At 42.7% G+C, this 23,751-nt stretch overlaps 1 protein-coding gene across 1 annotated transcript in view; it reads left to right on the plus strand.

The window, feature by feature from the left end:
- LOC140119065 (potassium voltage-gated channel subfamily A member 3-like) overlaps positions 1 to 21,029 on the plus strand; it is a 69,522-nt gene extending 48,493 nt beyond the window's left edge. Inside the window, exon 2 of the mRNA XM_072137693.1 lies at positions 16,778 to 21,029. The gene's annotated coding sequence lies outside the window, so the exon portion shown is untranslated. The remainder of the gene's footprint in view (positions 1 to 16,777) is intronic.
- The last annotated feature ends 2,722 nt before the right edge of the window (positions 21,030 to 23,751 follow it).

Here is a 23,751-nt window from a genome sequence, read left to right on the forward strand (position 1 = left end):
AGGGCAGGTGGTGTATGTCTGTATGTAATAGGAGGGGAGGTGGTGTATGTCTGTATGTAATAGGAGGGGAGGTGGTGTATGTCTGTATAAAATAGGAGGGCAGGTGGTGTATGTCTGTATGTAATAGGAGGGGAGGTGGTGTATGTCTGTATGTAATAGGAGGGGAGGTGGTGTATGTCTGTATGTAATAGGAGGGCAGGTGGTGTATGTCTGTATGTAATAGGAGGGGAGGTGGTGTATGTCTGTATGTAATAGGAGGGCAGGTGGTGTATGTGTGTATGTAATAGGAGAGCAGGTGGTGTATGTATATATGTAATAGGAGGGGAGGTGGTGTATGTCTGTATGTAATAGGAGGGGAGCTGGTGTATGTCTGTATGTAATAGGAGGGGAGTTGGTGTATGTCTGTATGTAATAGGAGGGGAGGTGGTGTATGTCTATATGTAATAGGAGAGGAGGTGGTGTATGTATGTATGTAATAGGAGGGGAGGTGGTGTATGTCTGTATGTAATAGGAGGGGAGGTGGTGTATGTCTATATGTAATAGGAGAGGAGGTGGTGTATGTCTGTATGTAATAGGAGGGGAGGTGATGTATGTCTGTATGTAATAGGAGGGTAGGTGGTGTATGTCTGTATGTAATAGGAGGGGAGGTGGTGTATGTCTGTATGTAATAGGAGGGGAGGTGGTGTATGTCTGTATTTAATGGGAGGGGAGGTGGTGTATGTCTGTATGTAATAGGAGGGGAGGTGGTGTATGTCTGTATGTAATAGGAGGGGAGATGGTGTATGTCTGTATGTAATAGGAGGGGAGGTGGTGTATGTCTGTATGTAATAGGAGGGGAGGTGGTGTATGTCTGTATGTAATAGGAGGGCAGGAGGTGTATGTCTGTATGTAATAGGAGGGCAGTTGGTGTATGTCTGTATGTAATAGGAGGGGAGGTGGTGTATGTCTGTATATAATAGGAGGGGAGGTGGTGTATGTCTGTATGTAATAGGAGGGCAGGTGGTGTATGGCTGTATGTAATAGGAGGGGAGGTGGTGTATGTCTGTATGTAATAGGAGGGGAGGTGGTGTATGTCTGTATGTAATAGGAGGGCAGGTGGTGTATGTCTGTATGTAATAGGAGGGGATGTGGTGTATGTCTATATGTAATAGGAGAGTAGGTGGTGTATGTCTGTATGTAATAGGAGGGGAGGTGGTGTATGTCTGTATGTAATAGGAGGGGAGGTGGTGTATGTCTGTATGTAATAGGAGGGAAGGTGGTGTATGTCTGTATGTAATAGGAGGGGAGGTGGTGTATGTCTGTATGTAATAGGAGGGGAGGTGGTGTATGTCTGTATGTAATAGGAGGGGAGGTGGTGTATGTCTGTATGTAATAGGAGGGGAGATGGTGTATGTCTGTATGTAATAGGAGGGGAGGTGGTGTATGTCTGTATGTAATAGGAGGGCAGGTGGTGTATGTCTGTATGTAATAGGAGGGCAGGAGGTGTGTGTCTGTATGTAATAGGGCAGTTGGTGTGTGTCTGTATGTAATAGGAGGGGAGGTGGTGTATGTCTGTATGTAATAGGAGGGCAGGTGGTGTATGGCTGTATGTAATAGGAGGGGAGGTGGTGTATGTCTGTATGTAATAGGAGAGGAGGTGGTGTATGTCTGTATGTAATAGGAGGGGAGGTGGTGTATGTGTGTATGTAATAGGAGGGGAGGTGGTGTATGTGTGTATGTAATAGGAGGAGAGGTGGTGTATGTCTGTATGTAATAGGAGGAGAGGTGGTGTATGTCTGTATGTAATAGGAGGGGAGGTGGTGTATGTCTGTATGTAATAAGAGGGGAGTTGGTGTATGTCTGTATGTAATAGGAGGGGAGGTGGTGTATGTCTGTATGTAATAGGAGAGGAGGTGGTGTATGTCTGTATGTAATAGGAGGGGAGGTGGTGTATGTCTGTATGTAATAGGAGGGCAGGTGGTGTATGTCTGTATGTAATAGGAGGGGAGGTGGTGTATGTCTGTATGTAATAGGAGGGGAGGTGGTGTATGTCTGTATGTAATAGGAGGGGAGGTGGTGTATGTCTGTATGTAATAGGAGGGCAGGTGGTGTATGTCTGTATGTAATAGGAAGGGAGGTGGTGTACGTCTGTATGTAATAGGAGGAGAGGTGGTGTATGTCTGTATGTAACAGGAGGGGAGGTGGTGTATGTCTGTATGTAATAGGAGGGGAGGTGGTGTATGTCTGTATGTAATAGGAGGGGAGGTGGTGTATGTCTGTATGTAATAGGAGGGCAGGTGGTGTCTGTCTGTATGTAATAGGAGGGCAGGTGGTGTCTGTCTGTATGTAATAGGAGGGGAGGTGGTGTATGTCTGTATGTAATAGGAGGGCAGGTGGTGTCTGTCTGTATGTAATAGGAGGGCAGATGTTGTATTTCTGTATGTAATCGGAGGGCAGGTGGTGTATGTCTGTATGTAATAGGAGGGGAGGTGGTGTATGTCTGTATGTAATAGGAGGGGAGGTGGTGTATGTCTGTATGTAATAGGAGGGCAGGTGGTGTATGTCTGTATGTAATAGGAGGGCAGGTGGTGTATGTCTGTATGTAATAGGAGGGGAGGTGGTGTATGTCTGTATGTAATAGGAGGGGAGGTGGTGTATGTGTGTATGTAATAGGAGGGGAGGTGGTGTATGTGTGTATGTAATAGGAGGGGAGGTGGTGTATGTCCTATTGGTGGGTTTACATCATGGCAGAAAATATGCCAGATTATGGGGACACTTTGACATAACTGAGGCAAAGCCCCTTTTGTTATACCACGCAAAAGTGTATAAAAACTACATTGCCAAGCTCTGTACATAACTGGAATACCCCAGACAAGCCCAGTACAGAAATACAGCACCAAAATAAGCTCCATACAAACACTATACCCTACAAATACGGTGTCAGAAACAGGCCTAGTTGGAGCAACACAGATAAATACTGTGTACAGTAAATACTTGTCCTTTCCATGAATTAACAATTCTAATATGCAAGCAAGTATAGTCAATGCCCCCAGTATAGGCACAGACCCCCAAGTAGCCAGTATAGTTAGAATTGTCAATTGTGCTTGTGTTATTCCTCTGGGTGTTACAATTTCCCCTGTCACCAGGCAGAGCTACATACACAGTGGGAATACATAGCACCCTGTATGGCTGTGTACTGTGACCGTTGCACCCTGTATGGCTGTGTACTGTGACCGTAGCACCCTGTATGGCTGTGTACTGCGACCGTAGTTCCATGTATGGCTGTGTACTGTGACCGTAGTACCCTGTATGGGTGTATACTGCTTCTGTAGCTCCATGTATGGCTGTGTACTGCGGCTGTAGCTCCATGTATGGCTGTGTACTGCGACCGTAGCACCCTGTATGGGTGTATACTGCTCCTGTAGCTCCATGTATGGCTGTGTACTGCGGCTGTAGCTCCATGTATGGCTGTGTACTGCCCCTGTAGCTCCATGTATGGCTGTGTACTGTGACCGTAGCTCCATGTATGGTTGTGTACTGTGACCGTAGCTCCATGTATGGCTGTGTACTGCGTCTATTGCTCCATGTAAGGCTGTGTACTGCAGCTATTGCTCCATGTAAGGCTGTATACTGATGCTGTAGCTCCATGTATGGCTGTGTACTGCGGCTATTGCTCCATGTATGGCTGTGTACTGCTGCTGTAGCTCCATGTATGGCTGTGTTATGCCACACAGGGCCCCCACCATTAGTCAGTATAGTCACAGGGCCCCCACCATTAGCCAGTATAGTCACAAGGCCCCCGCTATTAGCCAGTATAGTCATAGGGCCCCCGTCATTAGCCAGTATAGTCCCAGGGCCCCCACCATTAGCCAGTATAGTCACAGGGCCCCCATTATTAGCCAGTATAGTCACAGGGCCCCCATAATTAGCCAGTATAGTCACAGGGCCCCCATAATTAGCCAGTATAGTCACAGGGCCCCCACCATTAGCCAGTAGAGTCAAAGGGCCCCCACCATTAGTCAGTATAGTCACAGGGCCCCCACCATTAGCCAGTACAGTCACAGGGCCCCCACCATTAGCCAGTACAATCACAGGGCCCCCACCATTAGCCAGTATAGTCACAGGGCCCCCACCATTATCCAGTACAGTCACAGGGCCCCCACCATTAGCCAGTATAGTCACAGGGCCCCCACCATTAGCCAGTATAGTCACAGGGCCCCCACCATTAGCCAGTATAGTCACATGGCCCCCACCATTAGCCAGTACAGTCACAGGGCCCCCATTATTTGCCAGTATAGTCACAGGGCCCCCATTATTTGCCAGTATAGTCACAGGGCCCCATTATTAGCCAGTACAGTCACAGGGCCCCATTATTAGCCAGTACAGTCACAGGGCCCCATTATTAGCCAGTACAGTCACAGTCCCTCTAACCCCTCTCCCAACCCCCCCCCCCAGCACCCAGTATAGTCTTAGACCTACCCCAGCTCATAGGGCACCCCCTCCTCCAACAGAGTCCAGCAGCTCAGTATGGTCCTGGTCCACAAAAATAAAAAAATATACTTACCTCTGTTCCGGCCGAGGTGTGCAGGCAGATGGATGCATCATCTCCGGCAGTGGAGGAAATCACACACGCGGCGGAAGTCTGTCAAGGCGCCCGTACCTGCACTCCGCGGCGGAACTCCGCGATGGAGTGGTATGGGATTGCTAATTATGAGTTCCAGCAGCGGAGGAAATCGCGCACGCGCCAGAAGTTTGTTATGGCGCCTGTGCCGGTTCTCCACGGCGGAACTCTGCGATCAGGCGGGCGGCGGAGGAGAAATCGTCCGCGCCGGAACTCAGTCATTGCGCCCGCAGCATCATTCCATACCGGAGCTCCTGTGTAATACCTGACACGGCGGACACATGACCATCGGCATCGGGGCCCACCTGAGGATTCTCCGATCCTCCGGTGGGCTAGTCCGGCGCTGGTAGTGATAATGGGCGACTTTAACTTTCCAAATATAAATTGGGGTCAGGGCTCTTCTTCATCTGGATGTATGGTTGGACTTTGTGATTTCTAACAATGCGGAAATCTGTCTGGGAAACCCTTGAGAACAGCGATCATAACATGATTATTTTCCTCTTAGTCTAAATTCACACACCCATGTGCCCAGCGTACCGAAGCACAGCGGGCAGGCGCCGCCGCCGGGGAGAGGAAGGGGGGGATGACCGCGGCTAACCCATGCCCCTCTCCATAGAGAAACATGTGGCACAGCGCCGTATTCCTGGGAAAGATAGTACATGTCCTATCTTTCTCCCGGCTACGGAACATGTGCAGCACCATACTACTCCATACGGTACCGTGCGCCCATTGCCGGCCTATGGGGGACGTATATCTGGGGTATATACGCCAGCCATATATACGTCCCCCAACGGCCGTGTGAATGAGGCCTTAAACTGTAAAAAGCAAAAACATGTGGCAAAATAAAAAACTGTGAATTTTGAATAAGGCTAATCATTATACTTCTAAATTTATTCCAATAGGTAACAAGTATAGACGGGCGAGATCACACCCCGCGTGCTTTACAGCTACAGTGAAAAGGGCAATAAATTATAAATTACCATATATACTCGAGTATAAGCCGACCCGAGTATAAGCCGAGACCCCTAATTTTACCACCAAAAACTGGGGAAAACTACTGACTCGAGTATAAGCCGAGGGTGGGAAATGCATTGGTCAAACCCCCCCAGTAGTATACAGCCTGCCAGCCCCCAGTAGTATACAGCCTGCCAGCCCCCAGTAGTATACAGCCTGCCAGCCCCCAGAAGAATACAGCCTGCCAGCCCCCAGAAGAGTACAGCCTGCCAGCCCCAATGTAGTATTTAGCAGCCCCTAGTAGTATACAGCAACCCCTAGTAGTATACAGCAGCCCCTAGTAATATACAGCAAGCCCCTAGTAGTATACATCAGCCCCCATGTAGTATACAGCAAGCCCCTAGTAGTATACAGCAGCCCCTAGTAGTATACAGCAAGCCCCTAGTAGTATACAGCAAGCCCCTAGTAGTATACAGCAGCCCCTAGTAGTATACAGCAAGTGCCTTGTAGTATACAGCAAGCCCCTAGTAGTATACAGCAGCCCCCAGTAGTATACAGCCTGCCAGCCCCCAGTAGTATACAGCCTGCCAGCCCCCAGAAGAATACAGCCTGCCAGCCCCCAGAAGAGTACAGCCTGCCAGCCCCAATGTAGTATTTAGCAGCCCCTAGTAGTATACAGCAACCCCTAGTAGTATACAGCAGCCCCTAGTAATATACAGCAAGCCCCTAGTAGTATACATCAGCCCCCATGTAGTATACAGCAAGCTCCTAGTAGTATACAGCAGCCCCTAGTAGTATACAGCAGCCCCTAGTAGTATACAGCAAGCCCCTAGATGTCAGTGGAACACATGAGGCATAATGGAGCTCCATTATGCCTCATGTGTTCCACTGACATCTTGGGCACCACGCCGGACGCTAAGCGCAGCATCTGGCGTTTCTAAGTCCAGGCACCTATGGTCCTTGCCAACCATTCCTTGGAACGGACCCTCTTGATCCGGCCACTGCCCTAATTTATCTCAAGATTATTTAACACCATTTTGCTGTCTTCAGCCGAGACATCTATATAGGCTTTTGAAGCAGGTTATTCTGGTCTCCTTTTGCCCCTGATGAGCCCAATTGAAGAGGCGAAACATGACATGTAGGGTTCTCAAGACCAGATGTGACCCTGCAGCTACACATTTTTTACTTGCCTATTGCCATTAATACCCACCATTTTCACAATAGAGGACACATCTATCTCTCCCCTCTAGATAGGTCGGGTACTTGTTGCATCACAAGAGACTCTTTTCTGGACACCTCCTTCCCCCCCTCCTCCCCCCTCCCCTGTATTAGGGTCAGAGGGCCGTTGGTAGGGATAGGCTCCAGACGGGGCGGCAGCCATCTAGGGCTGCGGCTCCGTGGCGAGGTTCGAAGGGTCGGACAGGGACCACTCATCTTTAATACTAGGGTCTTATAGGGTACCCCGCACTCTACACCCTGGAGTGCCCCACCCCCACCCCTTCTTACCATTGTCTCATTCTCTCGGAGTTTCCGCACCACACATCTTCTTTAAGCATCGATACATTATCACAGACGGTATCTTTTCTGCATGACATTCGGCATCCCGCAATGGGATAACCTCTGCAGAAACACATATACCCAGAAAATTGTGAGTGCCACTCTGCATCATCGGTGCCTACACCCATTATACGGCATCATCCTCACGAACACTGGTAACTGACACATCTATTTTTGTATTTAACATTTTTAAGGATATTTTGCATTAAAAGCTAAGTTTTATATTGGTCCTCCACTTTCCTTGTACTCTTTGTTATACCTACCAAGTGGGGTTTAGGAGGGGGTATACACCACCCTCCTTTTCGTATGTATTTTCAATGTTTATACAATAGAAGAAAACGTCTGGAGTGCGTGTTGCCAGTGCGGATGATGCATCCTGTAATTTAGTAGACAGGCTGAATGTAGACATGATCCAATCTAAGCTCAATAAAATAAATGTGTACAAGGCTCTTGGACCAGATGGGTTACACCACAGAGTTCTTAAAGGGGTTTTCCCAACAAAAAAAAATTAGGCCCTTTCCACAGGATAGTGACTAACTTGCTGATCAGTGGAGGTCTCAGTGTTGAGACCCCCACAAATCATGAAACGAGGGGTCTGATGGGGTCCCACATACCTCCTTCGGACCCCTCGCCCCTCAGTCAGTAATCTCTATGGAGCTCACAGAAATTGTAGAGTGCCTGGACAGAGGACCTGCTGTGGATATTGTGTACCTGGACTTTGCAAAGGCATTTGACACAGTACTCATAGATGCCTACTGGGTAAAATAAGGTCTATTGGTTTGCAAGGAATCATTTGCAATTGGATTGAAAACTGGCTGAAGGATGAGAGAGTTGTGGTCAGTAATTCCTACTCAGAATGGTCACCAGTATAAGTGGTGTACCCCAGGGTTCTGTGCTTGGCCCACTACTATTTAATATAATTATTAACAATATAGAGGTAGGAATTAATAGCACTGTGTCTATTTTCGCAGAAGACACCAAGCTGTGTAATATAATACAGTCTATGGAGGATGTTCATAGGCTGCAGGGTCAAACTGAGTGTTTGGTCATCCTTTTGGTTCAATGTGGATAAATGTAATTTTATGCACCTCAGGGCTAATAATCAACATGCAACATATGTCCCTTGTTAAGAAGGACCTGGGTGACTATCTACAGGATAGGGATGTAATATTACCACTGTTTGAGGCATTGGTTCGGCCTCACCTGGAATATGCTGTCCAGTTCTGGGCTCCGGTACAAAGGATGCCCTGGAGTTGGAGAGGGTACAACGTAGAGCCACAAAAATGATAAGCGGTACGGAGGGCTCAGTTATGAGGAAAGATTAAAACAACTAGATTTATTTAGTCTGGAAAAGAGACGACCTCGAGGGGACATGATTAATTTACATAAATATATGAATGGTCCATACAAAAAATATGGTGGTAAATTGTTCCAGATTAAACCAATTCAAAAGACAAGGGGCACTGTCTCTGTCTCGAGAAAAACGGGTTAAATCTCCAGAGGCGACAGGGCTTTTTTACTATGAGAACTGACAATCTGTGGAATAGCCTGCCTCAGGCGCTGGTCACAGCAGGGACAGGAGAGAGCTTCACGAAAGGTCTAGATACCTTTTTACACCTAAATAATTGACAGTTATGTTATATAGAATTGTTTCCCCCAAATTCCTTTCTCATCCAATCTCTTCCTTGGTTGAACTTGATGGACATATGTCTTTTTTTCAACCATATAAACTATGTAACTGCAGATGTCACCTCATTAGACGAGGTGTTAAGGAACCCAACAAAAATAATCGTATTAAGTTATATATATCACCTTTTCTAAATGTTACCAATTACCCCATTATATTAGTTCCCTCTGTTGGGTTGACCTTTAAAATGAGTTTGTTAAAATAATCTAAAATCTTACATTTCTTATGTGGTGGAAGAGTTAGTAATTGCCCATAGGCCCTAGTGACACAATTGACTTGCATTAACTGTTTAATCTATAGAAGGAAATTGTGATAACATGAATGAATGAAGGCTTTTTGTGGTGATATCCCAGAATTGTACAGTAATAGCAAACTTAGACATTTCCAGGAAGAAATCCAAATTGGGTAATTTATGGGTTTCTTTCCTCCTTGTATTGTCCTGTTGGCATTTGTAGGATTTACAGCATAAGAAGGAAATAGAAAAGCTGCATTACAACTTCCAGCATCAGTTCCTTAGTAAGAAATTGGAGTTTTACAGACTGTAGACTGTTTATTTCCTTTCTATGCTGCCAATACTTGAATTTATAAAATCTTATGAGTTTTTTTGGGCTTACGTGTAAGTTGCCATCTTAACACGTTGTTTGTTTTCTATTTTCATTGTTCTACTTAAGATTCTCATACTAAAGAGGTTGACCACTTATAGGAAACTTAAACAGGGTAAGTTTAAGACCCTTATAGGAAAGTTTAAGACCCTTATAGGATCACCCATATCCTACATACCAAATGAAAGTCTCTGTTATACACGGGAGCCGAGATCATGTGACCTGGCAGCAGGACTCAAGACTTCCTGTGACGTCCTGCTTCTAGCAGATGGAAGAGGACGTGTGCTAATTACTGTATGCACGTGTGAGACAGTAATGTCTGCACGGTCTCTTCCATCAGCCAGAAGCCAGCAGGATATGGGACGTCACAGGAAGTCCTAAGTCCTCCTCCCTGGGGGGGTCACAAGACCAGCGGGCAAACGAGAAACTATCAGGGTAATTACAATATGAGTAACCGTATTATGGTCTTAAACTTACCCTGTTAAAGTTTTCCTATAAGTGACCATCCACGTTAACATTAAAGGTTCATGCTTAAATGATCCAGTAGATCCTAAGATTGTTGTGCTGAATGGTTTTTAGGAGCACAACAGTAGACAACCCTGATCACAACCCTGAATAGCGAGGATGATCTCTTCTTGTGAATATACTGGCCTCCTAATCTTGCTGCGATTTCCAATAAGTCTTACAGAGTAGCTTGGCCCTAGATCTATGGCATGTCATCAACAGTCTGATTTTCTCCATTGTGTAGATTATGTTGTGTGAACATACCCTAAGGTTAGTTCCAAACGGGAACTTTTGTGAGATTTACACTCACATTATGATGCATTCTGGGAATGCCAGCTAACAGACACAGCTGACAATGTATTATACCTTTTATGTTAGAATATAGTTGTTATACTGTGGTTTTGATTAAAGTTGAATTAAGAGACTGTTTAATCCCTATTTTCTTATATGCAGATATAAAAACAGAAAGTGAATGGGTTTCTCAGTCATTGTCTGGGCCCTTTCACTTCATATTAATAATAGATTCAGGATATAATAACTACCTGCCGTCTGCATTGTAGTAATATTACCATTAGAATGTACTCATTCAGTACCTATTCTGGGAACCCTGAACGTCAAATCAATATTCATAACAAAGTTATAGGGCTAAAGGAAATAATACCTCAAAAAAAGAAAAATCTAAGAATATTTGACTTGTTGTAAAAGCTCATGTCACTTCACTGTTAGTACAATAACCTTTGTAAGTAAAGGTTTTAACGCTGATTTCTCAGTGTGTGTTGCTCATGGTCTTTAGAACTGCATAGTAAAGTCTAGTAGTAAGCATCTGATGTTTGCTTTGTGATTTTGGTACCACTTAATTTTCAGAAGTCATGTGACAAATTGCTCCCCCGGCCTCGTATTCAAAGTGGGGGTTACTATTTGAAACCACTGCTTATAGGTGCTGGGTTAGACTTGCTGTTACCTATGGATTGCTTAGAAAATGGAAGTAGCCAAATGCAAATTTGCCTGAGTATTAAAGGGGTATTCCAGGAATAAGCTTAATTCATATACAAATGGGTCCTTAAAATATAAGCTTATATGTCATTAGTTGTTATTCAAAATTTTGCTCCCCTTAGCAGAAAAATGCTGGTGACATACACTGTAATGAAGAATTAAAATGCTACTGGCCCTTTAATCAGTCCGTTAATTTCCTCCTCGCGGTCCGTTGCAGAGCATTCACAGGACAGAAGATGGCCGCTGGTCACATGTTCACATCACATGTCCTACACCTGTCTGGGCAGGTCATGTGATCACCACTACATTTGGTTGTAGTTGGTTGGTTGCAGTGCATCCAGTATGGTAAGTGTTGTGGTGATGGCAGTTACACATCATTACTATGGTAACAGAGCAAGAAAACCTGTTACATCATCACTGAGAGCAGAGCATAAGAGGTAGGAGGAGTTACTGAGAACTAAAGGATCTTGGGACTTGTAGTTTCCAGTGGCAGCCATCTTAATGATAACTCTAGAGAGGCCGTAAAATTTTGTGAATCATAAAATCAAACTATTTAGGCTCCATTTTGTGACTGATGACATTAAGTTTTGTTACATTCATTTATTTATAACATTATGGGTTTTTGTATCAGACGTTCATATGCCCGGAATACCCTTTTAACTCACCCTAATTGTGACTAGCAATTTGTGAAGGTACTTTAATGATATATTCTTGAGACACCTGTCCCTCCCAGCCCCATACCCTTATTCACTTAGAAACTTGCCCAAAAATTGATGTGTTTTCAGTGGGATAAAATTCAGTTAGTCAGTTCAAGATACCTGTGATGGTGGCTTAAAAAGGGGGTACCTCTCTCTGTTCCTGTACTGTTCCTGTGCTCAGTAGTACAGGTACTCAGGTGGCTTGTTGAAAAGTGTTGTATGACTGCTGTTGCTAGTCAATAATCACAAGAGGGAACAAGGATTTCTAGTAAGTGGGTGCTATATACAGTGAATATGAGAAGTCTAAATACCCATGTTAAAATTCCAGGTTAGACCAAGAAAAATAAATTCAGGACATGTTTCCCTTATCTGTAAGGATGTTAAAATAAAAAAGGAACTACGTGCTTGCAGAAATATGCACACACTTACACAAATTCAAAGAGTATTTCAAGAAATTATTAATTAAAACATTAAGTCTTTTTGGATAGGATGGGACCAGCATTCAAGGTCTTCTCCTGTAAACAACTGCCTTCAGGTCAAATCACATATTTTCAAGTGGGTTCAGGTCTGGTCTCTGGCCATTCTGAGACTTTGACTTGTCTGGCAACACCATTCTTATGTTGATGTGGAGTTATTCTTTAGGCAGATGTTGTCCTGAATGGTGAATTTGTTCAGAGGCCTGAAAGTTTTGTGCCAAATTTCAGATTCTATTCTCCTGAATGAAAGCGTCAGCTCCAGCTGCAAAGACAAAGCTTCAAAACATAATGCTGCCGTGATTTTCTGTAGGATCAGACAGTAGGTGTTCTCCTTAAGGAGACAATGCCAATTAAGGCCACCTTAAAGGCATGTGGAGACTTAAAGCCATAGATGCTCCACCAGGGAATTCTTACTCCATAGATATATTACCAGAACTAAGCCTACTGCATAGATACGCTACCTGAATCAAACATATGAAAAAGATATAGTGCCAGAACCAAAATGACTTTATAGCTATTGTACCGTAACCAAGCTTAGGCCAGATTTGGAATGTGCTTAAATTCCAAGCCCTCCCTAAACACATATGCATGTTCCCCAAAACTCTTGTGAGTAGTAAGTAGCAACCTGTGCTTTTCCAGTTATCAAGCATTAATATGCCATATATTCGGGAAGGAGTTTCGCACAGTGCGTTTGCAATGTGTTTCAATCAAGGTACAATTTAGGTGCATCATGTAACTACTGTCTAAGGCTATATTCACACTTAAGTGTGCCCACCATACTGTAGTACTCTCACCCCGCCATCTTCATAATGATATATGGCACATCACCGTCTATAGGGGAAGTATTTATGGCATATATACGTTTCCCATACGGCAGTGTGAATGTAGCCTAGGAGGCAGATTTTTTCTCCCACTAAAAAAATCTATGTATAAATCCACTTTGTGACATCATACACAGTACTTAGTACAGTGGGGGGCTCCAGGAACCCCAGAAAAGGCTTGTAGCAGTAGAGATGGATGGAGGGAATCCTAGACCTGCCCTTCTCTTCTCACTGTTTCCTCCCTTTGGTGCAGCTATTTTCTTGCCGACTCAGACTTCAGGAAGTTTCAGGACAGTGGCCGGGGAGAATAAATAAAAGCTTCCTGACTACCACTCCGGGGAGGATACAATGTGGTGGATGCTGGCATTTTGGGTGGCCTTGGGCCGCCTGGAAGCCAAGGGACTTGGGCAGCCCCCCCAAACCACCGTAATCTGGATCTGCCATTGCTGACTATTAAACAAGAATGTAAATGGTATTGGGTCGCTCTGAACACAATCATTTACCCAATTATGTCCCCAAGGGGATCTTCACATATATCATATATTATATAGCCCTTGTACATCAACCTGTCAATGAAATCCCTAGCACCCATATTACTCCTCTGGTGCACACAATATTCTTAACTTACATTAGTATTACTGGCTGCAATGTGTTTTTGATGAGATTGGTTGTTAATGATGTTTTAAGTGAAGCCTCAACAGCCGGACATTTGTTGTAAAGGTGACCTGGGAAAATCTGATGCAGCTTTTTCTAAAATGAAAGCGTTTAGTAGACAGGACATCTTGATATATAGCTGTGCTCTCTAAAAAAGGCTTACAGAATTCTAAAAAGGAGGAGATACATCAATAGATTCTTGCCTTTGCCTTTGGATTGCACTGAGGAATTGGAATACAAATATTTGGTTGTTATCTTGTATCTCTGTGCAGATATTTATACCAGTATTATGACTATGTATTGATGAGCATTATTTAATATCCTTACCTTTACTTTATTATAGTAATTGAATGCACATTGCAATGTTTATATTTGTCAGACAAGTTTTCTGCAATATTCCATAGCAAACAATCTTTTAGAAGAGAGAAGAACTGCTAGAAAACGGAGAGTGTCACATACTGATCAGAAACAATGTCATACCTTAAAGGGGTTTTCCCACGAAAGAAAATTTTTACATTTCAATCCGCTAGTGATGTTAACACAATAAAGATCATTTTAACCCATTACTTTACAATTTTACTCAGTTTTATTGCCGTTTTAGCTCCTATCCCTCCCTAGGCTGCTCAGTGAAAAATCCCAGAGTGTGGGTGGGGCCTCTCTAAGCAGACACATTATGACCTATCTAGTTCTGTGGGGTGACAATGTGGTTACATTATCAGGGTACAGGGGTATATACACCTGTATGTAGGTTGTAGTTGGCAACTGCTCTCCTCGCGGTGTCCTGGCAGGAAGTGTCTGTGTCTCACTGTGCATCAGTGTAAGCTCCGTACTGTACTGCAGGGTGCGTGGCTATAGGCACACAGCAGAGAGACACAGAAATCTCAGCTCCACACTGTTACATACAAATCCAAGATGGTGGCCAATCTACCCTAAGTCAGAAGTTACAGGGTCATGTCTAGGGGTAACTGAAATTGTGTACACCAGGACTGATAGAGACAGGTTGGTTTTACATCTGTGAAATGCTGCATTTTTGTTGTGAATTAGAGAGTACATATAAGAAACTTGTCTTTGTGGAAATACCCCTTTAATGGGGAAATGGATGATGTGTCCCTTCTGCCTGCTTTTAATTTGCGGTTTCAGGACTATTGAACAACCTTCAAAGGTTCTTAAATGGCCCTTGTGTACATGTGTATTGTAAGCAGAAACAGACGTACAAGGATTTCATGGGTAAAGATCCTTCTTACTATAACATTTAGTGGGTGGTAATCCACTACTGATAGTAGAAGTAGAGCAACATTGTGCTATGAAGGATCCCAGTCCTCAGTAGGATGCCTTAGACGTACCAGATTCTGCTGCTTGTATATCGAGTAAAGCAAAATTCCACAGAAACAGCACTACAAAGAATCGCTAAACAATGGTGAAAGAGAATACAACGTTAAAGATGCTTAATGAAGCTATTTTTCATTTGAAACATTGTATTTTCTTTCTATTTTGGTGAATAAACATCACCATTGTTTGGAGTGTTGCTTCTGTGGATTTAAGCTGTATCTAGAGGGCTCAGATAGCTGTGTCTAGAATGTTGTCTACACACATCATTGATTGAATTATAATCTCCAGAAAGAAAAAGAGGGATGCTTATGCAAAATGTACCAAATTTTATTAAATCATGTTATTTAAAAACCTTTAACAACCCACGGAGGGGTTTTCAATACACAGGATGGACAAATAGATTGGTAACATGAAATTTTAAAAAAAAGGTATATAATAGCACATATGGAAATGATCATGTGGCCAAATGACCGAAATGGACCAAAAATAATTCTACAAAAATTATGCAAAACATAAGATGACAAAAAATTAGATGAAATGAAAACAGTGAAAAGGCTACACATGTACACATCAAGTAAGTTTTTAACAATGCCTATACCAGTGGTGGCGAACCTATGGCACTGGTGCCAGAGATGGCACTCTGAGGCATCTCTGTGGGCACACAGGCTGTCTCCCAGGCACATAGTTTGCCAGACATGGCATCTTCCTGCAGTCTCAGGCAGTGCAAGCAGTGCCCTGCTATTTTAAAGTGACCCATCCTGTGCTGCTTGGTCCTGTCCAAAGAGTGAAAAGGTGTGGACAGGGTCAGATTAGAGCTCAAAGATTCTGGTAACAATAAGTTTTTACGGCCTAAATTGCCCTTTTGGCACTTTGGTAAAAGCTAGTGTTTTTTGGGTTTCATTTTGGGCACTCGGTCTCTAAAAGGTTTGCCATCACTGGCCTATACCATTACCAATCTGTGCCCTAGAGAAAGCACCCGACGCATATACCTAGTATAGAGGCTTCATCAGGGGTGATTAACCTTGGTGACAGGTTAATACCTTTAAGATTTGGGTATTACTCTGTTAAATGTGGGATCAGAAAGGAGGGTAGGCAATAAGGCTAAATGTTTATTTTTACAGCACAAACTTATAATTTACCACTATACAGATACAGAGATTACCAGGCATTTCAGTACACTAGGCACTCCGGGGAGACTGTCTTCTATGGAGATGATATCTGAGGCTAAAGAGGGGCTTCGGAGAGGAAGGAAGTAACTCACCTTGTTAAGGAAGGAAGTTTCAACAGTTCACCCTCACCCTATAGTTCTAGTTCTTTGGGCTTGGGTCAATGGACCTAAGCATTTTAAAGTGGAATCATCTAGAAAAGAAAGTTGCAATTAGCAGCACAGAGTGCGGGGAAAAGATGTCTGGAGCTCTGGGCTGCTGATTATGCAAGCCCCTGCACCTCTCCACCCTCCCCCCTCTGGGAGCATGGGAGAGCAAGATGATGTCTGGCGAGAGGTGTGTATAATTAGCTGCCCAGAGCACCGGACATCTTGTCCCCGTGCTCCGTGCTGCTAACTATACATTTCTTTCGTAGGTGAACTTGGCGTGTCAAGATTAGCGGCGGACAGCGCTGGGACCAAGATGAAGAGGAGCGGAGGTCAGTATTTATAGGTTTTTTTATGTTTTTTTCAGTGGCTGATTTCCTTTAAGAAAAAAAGCAGCAAAAGAATAAAATAAAGATTGAAAATGATTTGCATAAATAGAAGTAAGGACATGCACTTGGTGTTAGAGCTGGGAGTAATGTAGAGAGTTGAAACTCAGAGCCAAATGAAGGAAATCCTAGATATGATCTTATGTATCTTATGTATGTACTGAATGCAAATTTTCTAATTATTAATTTTTTTTTTCTATGCAGTAACAGAAGATTTCCAAAGGTCTGCATCCTACGTAATGCAAGATTGTTTGCCTTAGTCATTTTCCAGGAACTGGAGAATGTAGAAAACATATAATGTTTTGAAGAAATATATGTTGCTGAAGAAGCCTCAAATGACAGATCTCTACAGGACGAAATGAACAAAATTTTAAAGACTCTTTATGTAGAGGCACAGCAGTACGACTTGGTCTCTTAGGAAAATTTGCTTTCTATTTTTATAAAATATGTTTTTAGCTTTTTGTTCTACACAAGTGCATTATGTTGAAGAAATTTTGTTGAAACCTGAAACTCACCCGGATTCAGTGCAATATGCCTGATGCAAAAAGTTGTTTCTTTTTGGGATCATTGCCATTCATGTAAAAGTAGAACACTGTATCCAGTGTAAGAGTGCTGCTAACTGATGTTGTGATCGGGTGGTCAAATATACTGTGGACATATCCATTTCCTCATGATGCTACAAGCTTTATGTTCGACAAACATCTCTATGTTATAAGTGTATGTACCAAAGCTATCAATGTAAATCCAGACGTTGTGTCATCCTGTGCAGTGCATTAAGTGTCCCCCTAAAGGTACAGATAGACGGTGAGGCCATGATGAGGCCACGATGCAGTTGTGATGTGCTTGACTGCAGCAATTAAGAAACTGATAATTCACAACAAAGTAATTTTTTAGTGACAGTTTCATGTTAACTGTACATGAAACTGTCACTAAATAATAATTTTGTTGTAAATTATCGTACAAGTTCATTAATGATGCAGCCGGCTGCATTACAACTGCATCATGATTGCACCTTCTATTCATACCCATATAGTTGTGTCATTTACATATATCAGTCTCTACATGGATTAAACATTACTACTATTTCTCTTCATTCTGGTCTATACTCCTAATGGAGCTCTATGTGGCCACCATATCTAGAAAAAACTATTTCAACCTTGCTGTGGTAAGTTAAAGCATTTGAAATCTGCACACATGGTAGATTTGAAAAATCTGGTGAAAATTAGCTGGTTCCATAAAGGAAACCTGTCACCAGGGACCTCATTTCACAGGTTGCAGAAGTGCATTACAGCTGCAGTGCAAATATGTCTGTCTGTCTATAATTGTGTTTTATAACTTACCTTGCACTCTGACTGAATCCTCTTTTTAGTCCCAGGGGTTGGCTTTGTCTGTGTTACTCAGACCTCAGCTCTCAGCCCCCACCTTTTTGCTCTTCTGTACATCTCCTCCATCCTTCACAAAGGTCGCAGCCTGGTGAGCTGACATCAGTGGGGGGGTGAGCTGTACAGCTGAGAGCTGAGGAGTGAGCAGCACAGACAAGACACGCATTGTTTTTTTTAAATGCATCCAAACCAAAGCCCAACCCCTGGGACTACACAGAGGATTCTGTCAGGGTGCAAGGTAACCTATAACACACAATTTAATTTTTTTTGTAATGCAAATGCTTAGAGAAGGCAGAAAGGCATATGTGCAATGCAGCTGTAAGGGGCTTCTGCAACCTGTCTTTGGTGAAAAATGAGGTTTCTGGTGACAGGTTTCCATTAAGGAGTTAAAGTAGGTATGTCTAGCTGTGACCTATTGTACACATTTTTGAATACAAATATCTACACAGATCACGAAGAACCCTTCAGTTACTGATACATAATTTAAAAATTTGTATCATATTATTTTCCACATATATCATCCACAAGGGCAGGGCCATTTACTAATACTTGTATACTGCCAAGCCCCATGCCTCTATGTAATTACAGTCACTCCTAAACCATTACAGATCTGAGAAAAACAGTAATTTCGGCTGTGTGTAAAAAGAAGTCAGACTCTTTTTTTTTTAACAAATCTGTACATTTTGAAGGGTTAAAAAATATGGCGCTTCCTAAATATTATATTGGGCATACAACTGACAGAACTGTCAATGTTTGCTTCCACTGTGAGTGCAGTTCACTAGGTGTTCATGTTACATATCTATGTATTATCTGTCCCATATCAATGTACTCAGCTGTTTCTTTTTCTAGTGACAAGCTGACAATTAGGGGAAAAAAGCAATAAAATGACCTAAGTTCTGTATAAAAGTTCTGTTCCAGAATATTTTTCTTTCTTTGTTCAGTGCTGCTATATACTGCTTTCTTGTTGTGTAAAAGGGTTATCCTAGTGAATGTCTATCGTGCTGGTATAATGTATGATGTGTTAAAGCAGGTGATCAGGTTGCCAAATAGTGGATAAAAGTTTAGTACATACTACAGACAGGACTTTTAGCTCTGACCGTTAGCCTGGGTTTATGGACTATATAAATGCTATTAATTTGATGGTGGAGGTCCACAACAGTGGGGCAGATTTATCAAGTGTCTGAAAGTCAGAATATTTCCAGTTGCCCATGGCAACCAATCACAGCTCCCCTTTAAAATATTCATGAGAACTGGTAAGATGAAAGCTGAACTGTGATTGGTTGCCATGGGCAACTGGAAATATTCTGACTTTCAGACACTTGTTAAATCTGCCCCAGTGTGTTGGAGATTATACTATCTTCATCATTCTAGAATCCCTACAAAGTTTATTCTAAACCCCATTTATTTGCATTATAACAAATCCATGTTGTGCATCCATATGTATGAGGCCTTATACTCAGAATACTCTTAAAGGTTTTTTCCAGGAATATGGAATATGTCGGGGTGGGGGAATAAAAGAAACACATTCCTAAAATGGGTATTCTCGTCTGCGCATTAACATTCAGTTTGATTAATCTGCCATATATATACGTTTCTTCAATTAGATGTTTTTAACAAATTTTACCTGGGTGAAGATAATTTGTCATAAATGTAGTTATATGGTCTTTTAGAAACAAGACTGTGTCTTTGGATACGACCACCTCTGCTGGAGGGATTGCCCAAAGAAACAAAAGGTTTTTGTATATGAAATGTCCGGGAGTTACTGCATGTCCCATAGCCGTCTTATAGTAAAGAACAATGAAGCCAGGTGGTCAGGCAGGACTCAATAGCACATGTCTGGCCACTGCTGCCAAAATGTGAGGTGGTCGTATCCGAGGAAGCTATCTTGTTTCTAAGGGACAACACAGGAACATTTTTTTAATAACATCCAATTGAAAAAATGTTTACATGTGGCAAATGAATTAAATTAAATGTGAATGCCCAGATGGGAATACCCCTTTAACCCGCTCCTGGTTTCTAGGCCTGTGCCAAATTGGAACTTACAGCAGGAAGCTGAGGTGCCACAGGACAATTTCAGACTATGGGATAATACTTCCATTTACCATTTACCAGTAGACTTTACCTTCTGTGTAGTCCCCTAGTCTGATGAGGGTTGAAGCTGGTCCTGTGACCCCTCGGAACTTCTAGGTAGACACAGGCCTGAAAACCGGAAATAGGGGAGTTAACACAGAAACTGAGAGCCTGGGGGAAGGGAAGGGTTCCAAAATTCCTGTCAAAATAACAAAGGACAATTAATATAAAATATATATACAATATCTGACAACTACAAGGTAAAAGCTGATATTAAACCCTCATTCATATACTACAACCCACACATAATAACATTATAAACCATGTATCACTAACGATATTACCATGTATTATACTACATAGCTGCATTCACCATTCGGCTGTTATTGATAGCACTCAACAATATTGTCATCAGGCATATCTCTAATGCTATTACTGCCAAACATAACTGCTCCAGAATTATTATTTTGTATGAGAACACAAGAATTAACTATTACAGTATAGGCAGAAGAACTTACAGATCCTCTTGAAATGGACACAGTCCTAAAGTTTGTTAGCTACATTAGCTGTATAGAAAAGTGCAATTTCAGACTGTGGAGAGGAAGTCCATGAAAATGTCTGCCCCATGGTCAGTACTATGATGATATTGTTACGGATACCCTACAGGAACTCCCATAAATATAAAAGATGGGTAACATGCATAGTTTTCATTTTCAAGCTGTTAGTTTGGGTAGAGTAGCCCTTTAAAGCAGACACTGCCATTACAAGTTGTAGTAAGAGTGGAATAATCCTAATAAAGTGACAATAATAAGAATGTATATTTCACATTACTGAAATATCTTTACTTTGGCGACAATATTGTGATTTAGATCTTGTGATCTTGTTACCAAAATAATATCAATGTTTGTCTTAACGAAACACGTCGGAACAATGTAGAGTAAGTTGTTATATATGTGAAAATACTGTATGCACTTCATCATATCTAAATAAAGAATCTCCCTCAATGTTTATAACAACTGTATTATTCTAACTTTGATCCATAGGTCATGCAAATAATTTCATTCATAAAAGACTGACTTAAAAAAATACATTATATTGTAAAGTCAAGAGTTAACTACAATGTGAAACTCAATGGGGCAGATTTACTTACCAGTCCCTGCGCGATCCCCGAGGTGCGATCTCCGACGAGAATGCACAGCTGCCGCGATTCACTTCCAGTGCGTGCCCGATATCCTGCATGTGTCGCTTCCCCAATCAGTTGTGCCAGAGTTCACATTCTTCTTCCCGGTGTATGTAAGTGCTTGGCTTGCGACACAATTTAAATGTTAAATCCCGCGTTTTGTCCAAATCCGTCGGATCGTCCCACGGCTCGCGCCCCCCCCCCCCTGATTTCTGTCGCATGAAGGCCAGTGCCGATGCGGGCGACACAATCCCCAGTGCAATCCCCAAAAAGTTGGGAAACTCAACGAAAATGCGGCTGCGGGACACCAGTGTAAATAAGCCCCAATGTTTCAAATTGAAAGCAATGCTGCAGCCGTGTGGGGCTAAGGGCTCTTTTAGAAAGGAGTTTTTGACATCAGTACACTATGGGGCAGATTTACTTACCCGGCCCATTCGCGATCCAGCGGCGCGTTCTCTGCGCTGGATTCGGGTACGGCCGGGATTTATGATGGTAGTTCCTCCGCCGTCCACCAGGTGGCGCTGCTGCGCTGAAGTCCGCTGGAATGCCTCGAAATACACCGGCCTATCCTGGATGAAGGTGAGTGAAATTTTCGCAACACAATTTTTTTTTAAGTGCAGCGGTTTTTCCGAATCTGTCGGGTTTTCGCTCGACCACGCCCCCGATTTCCGTCGCACGCATGCTGGTGCCGATGCGCCACAATCCGATCGCATGCGCCAAAATCCCGGGGCAATTCAGGTACAATCGCCACAAATCGGAAATATTCGGGTAACACGTCGGGAAAACGCGAATCGGGCCCTTAGTAAATGACCCCCTATTTGTTTTTTTGTAGATAGCATTCAGACTCTTTTTTTGGGTCTGTTCACATGCCCATTTCTTTCCACAGATGTATGGACTGTGACAAAAAAACACATCATGCACTATTTTTTCTGAAATGCAGACCATGCACCTTTCAAGAAGTTAATGGATCTGCAAAAAATGGATGGCTTGTGGATAACATCCTTATGAAGTCCGTTTTTTTCTCCAATGTTGCCAGGCAATCAGCTGGGCAGGGTAGTGAGTAGATAGGGAACTCATCTATTTTTTATTTTTTGCATACGTGAAAAAAGAACAGATGCAGATACAATATAGACTGCACACAGGTATCACACATCCTCATTATTTTGTGGACACGGCCATCTAAATGATCCCTAAAAGTGATTTCACGTTCTTTGTACATGTGACACCCTGAGCCACTCCTTGTCCTCAATGGCACTCATTTGGTTACACAGGGCAGTAATTGGTTCAATTCCGAATAAATGTAGCGTCAGTACTTTCAAAATCAATGGGGATCAAAAGCCCTGAGAACCAGAGCACCAAAGTTGCAACATTGAGGCTTTTTTTTTGTTTTGTTTTTTAAAGCTATAAGCTTCCTCCTTGAATCTATTTTTAAATGTTGGTCAGCCCCTTCCACACTGAAGAAATCCACAGCTGTCATTTAACCTTTAAGTGAGCCCAAACCATTAAGAATAATCAAAACAAGCAGTGAAACATTACATTGTGTTACCCAGGGACCCATGTTTCTATGTTTTTGCCATTATCCTCCAGCAATACAGATATCTGATTCCTGCTTATTCCTGATATTTTCGGTTTGCAGCAGAGATGAGAAGTGGTGAGTATATTACATCCTGCATATAGCACCCATGAATCCCTCTGTTTCATTACAAAGGAGTGAAGCAGCAAATCTGTTGAGATTTTGACAATCCAATGAGCTCTGCATAGTCAGTACACACAAGAACTATATACAGGCGGTCCCCTACTTAAGAACACTCCACTTACATACAACCCCTAGTTACAAACGGACCACTGGATATTGGTAATTTACTGTACTTTAGTCCTAGGCTACAATAAACAGCTGTAACAGTTATCACAGTATTCTGTAATGAAGCTTTAGTGTTAATCTTGATTCTTATGACAACCCAAATTTTTAAAATCCAATTGTCACAGAGACCAAAAAAGTTCTGGCTGGGATTACAATGATAAAATATACAGTTCCGACTTACATACAAATTCAACTTAAGAACAAACCTACAGACCCTATCTTGTATGTAACCCGAGGACCGCCTGTATTGACTAGCCTGAAAGACTGATTAGGCAAACTCTGTGTAGCACTGCATTATCTATGTGCTCTCTATAAATAAAGGAATTATTATTCTTTAATAATAATTCTGTATAATAATTATTTATATAGTGCAGATTACGCAGCGCTGCACAAAGCATGCTGAATTGGTCCCTGTTCCCATGAGGCTCACATTCTAAACAACGTAACAGTATGTTTTACAGTGTGGTAAGAAACCAGAGGTCCCGGAGGAAACCCACGCAAACACGGAGAGAACATACAAACTCTGTGCAGAAGTTGACCTGGGTGGGATTTGAACGCAGGACCCCAGCACTAAATGGAGAAGCATTATATATATAGTAGAAACCAGCAGTAAAATAGTTTCATGAAGTGTAAAGTATGTGCTGTGTAAGCACTTAGGAACAAGAGCTTAGCTGCTGTGTAGATA

This window comes from Engystomops pustulosus, chromosome 2 (genome assembly GCF_040894005.1).
Source record: "Engystomops pustulosus chromosome 2, aEngPut4.maternal, whole genome shotgun sequence".
In the NCBI taxonomy this organism is placed as follows: Eukaryota; Metazoa; Chordata; class Amphibia; order Anura; family Leptodactylidae; genus Engystomops; species Engystomops pustulosus.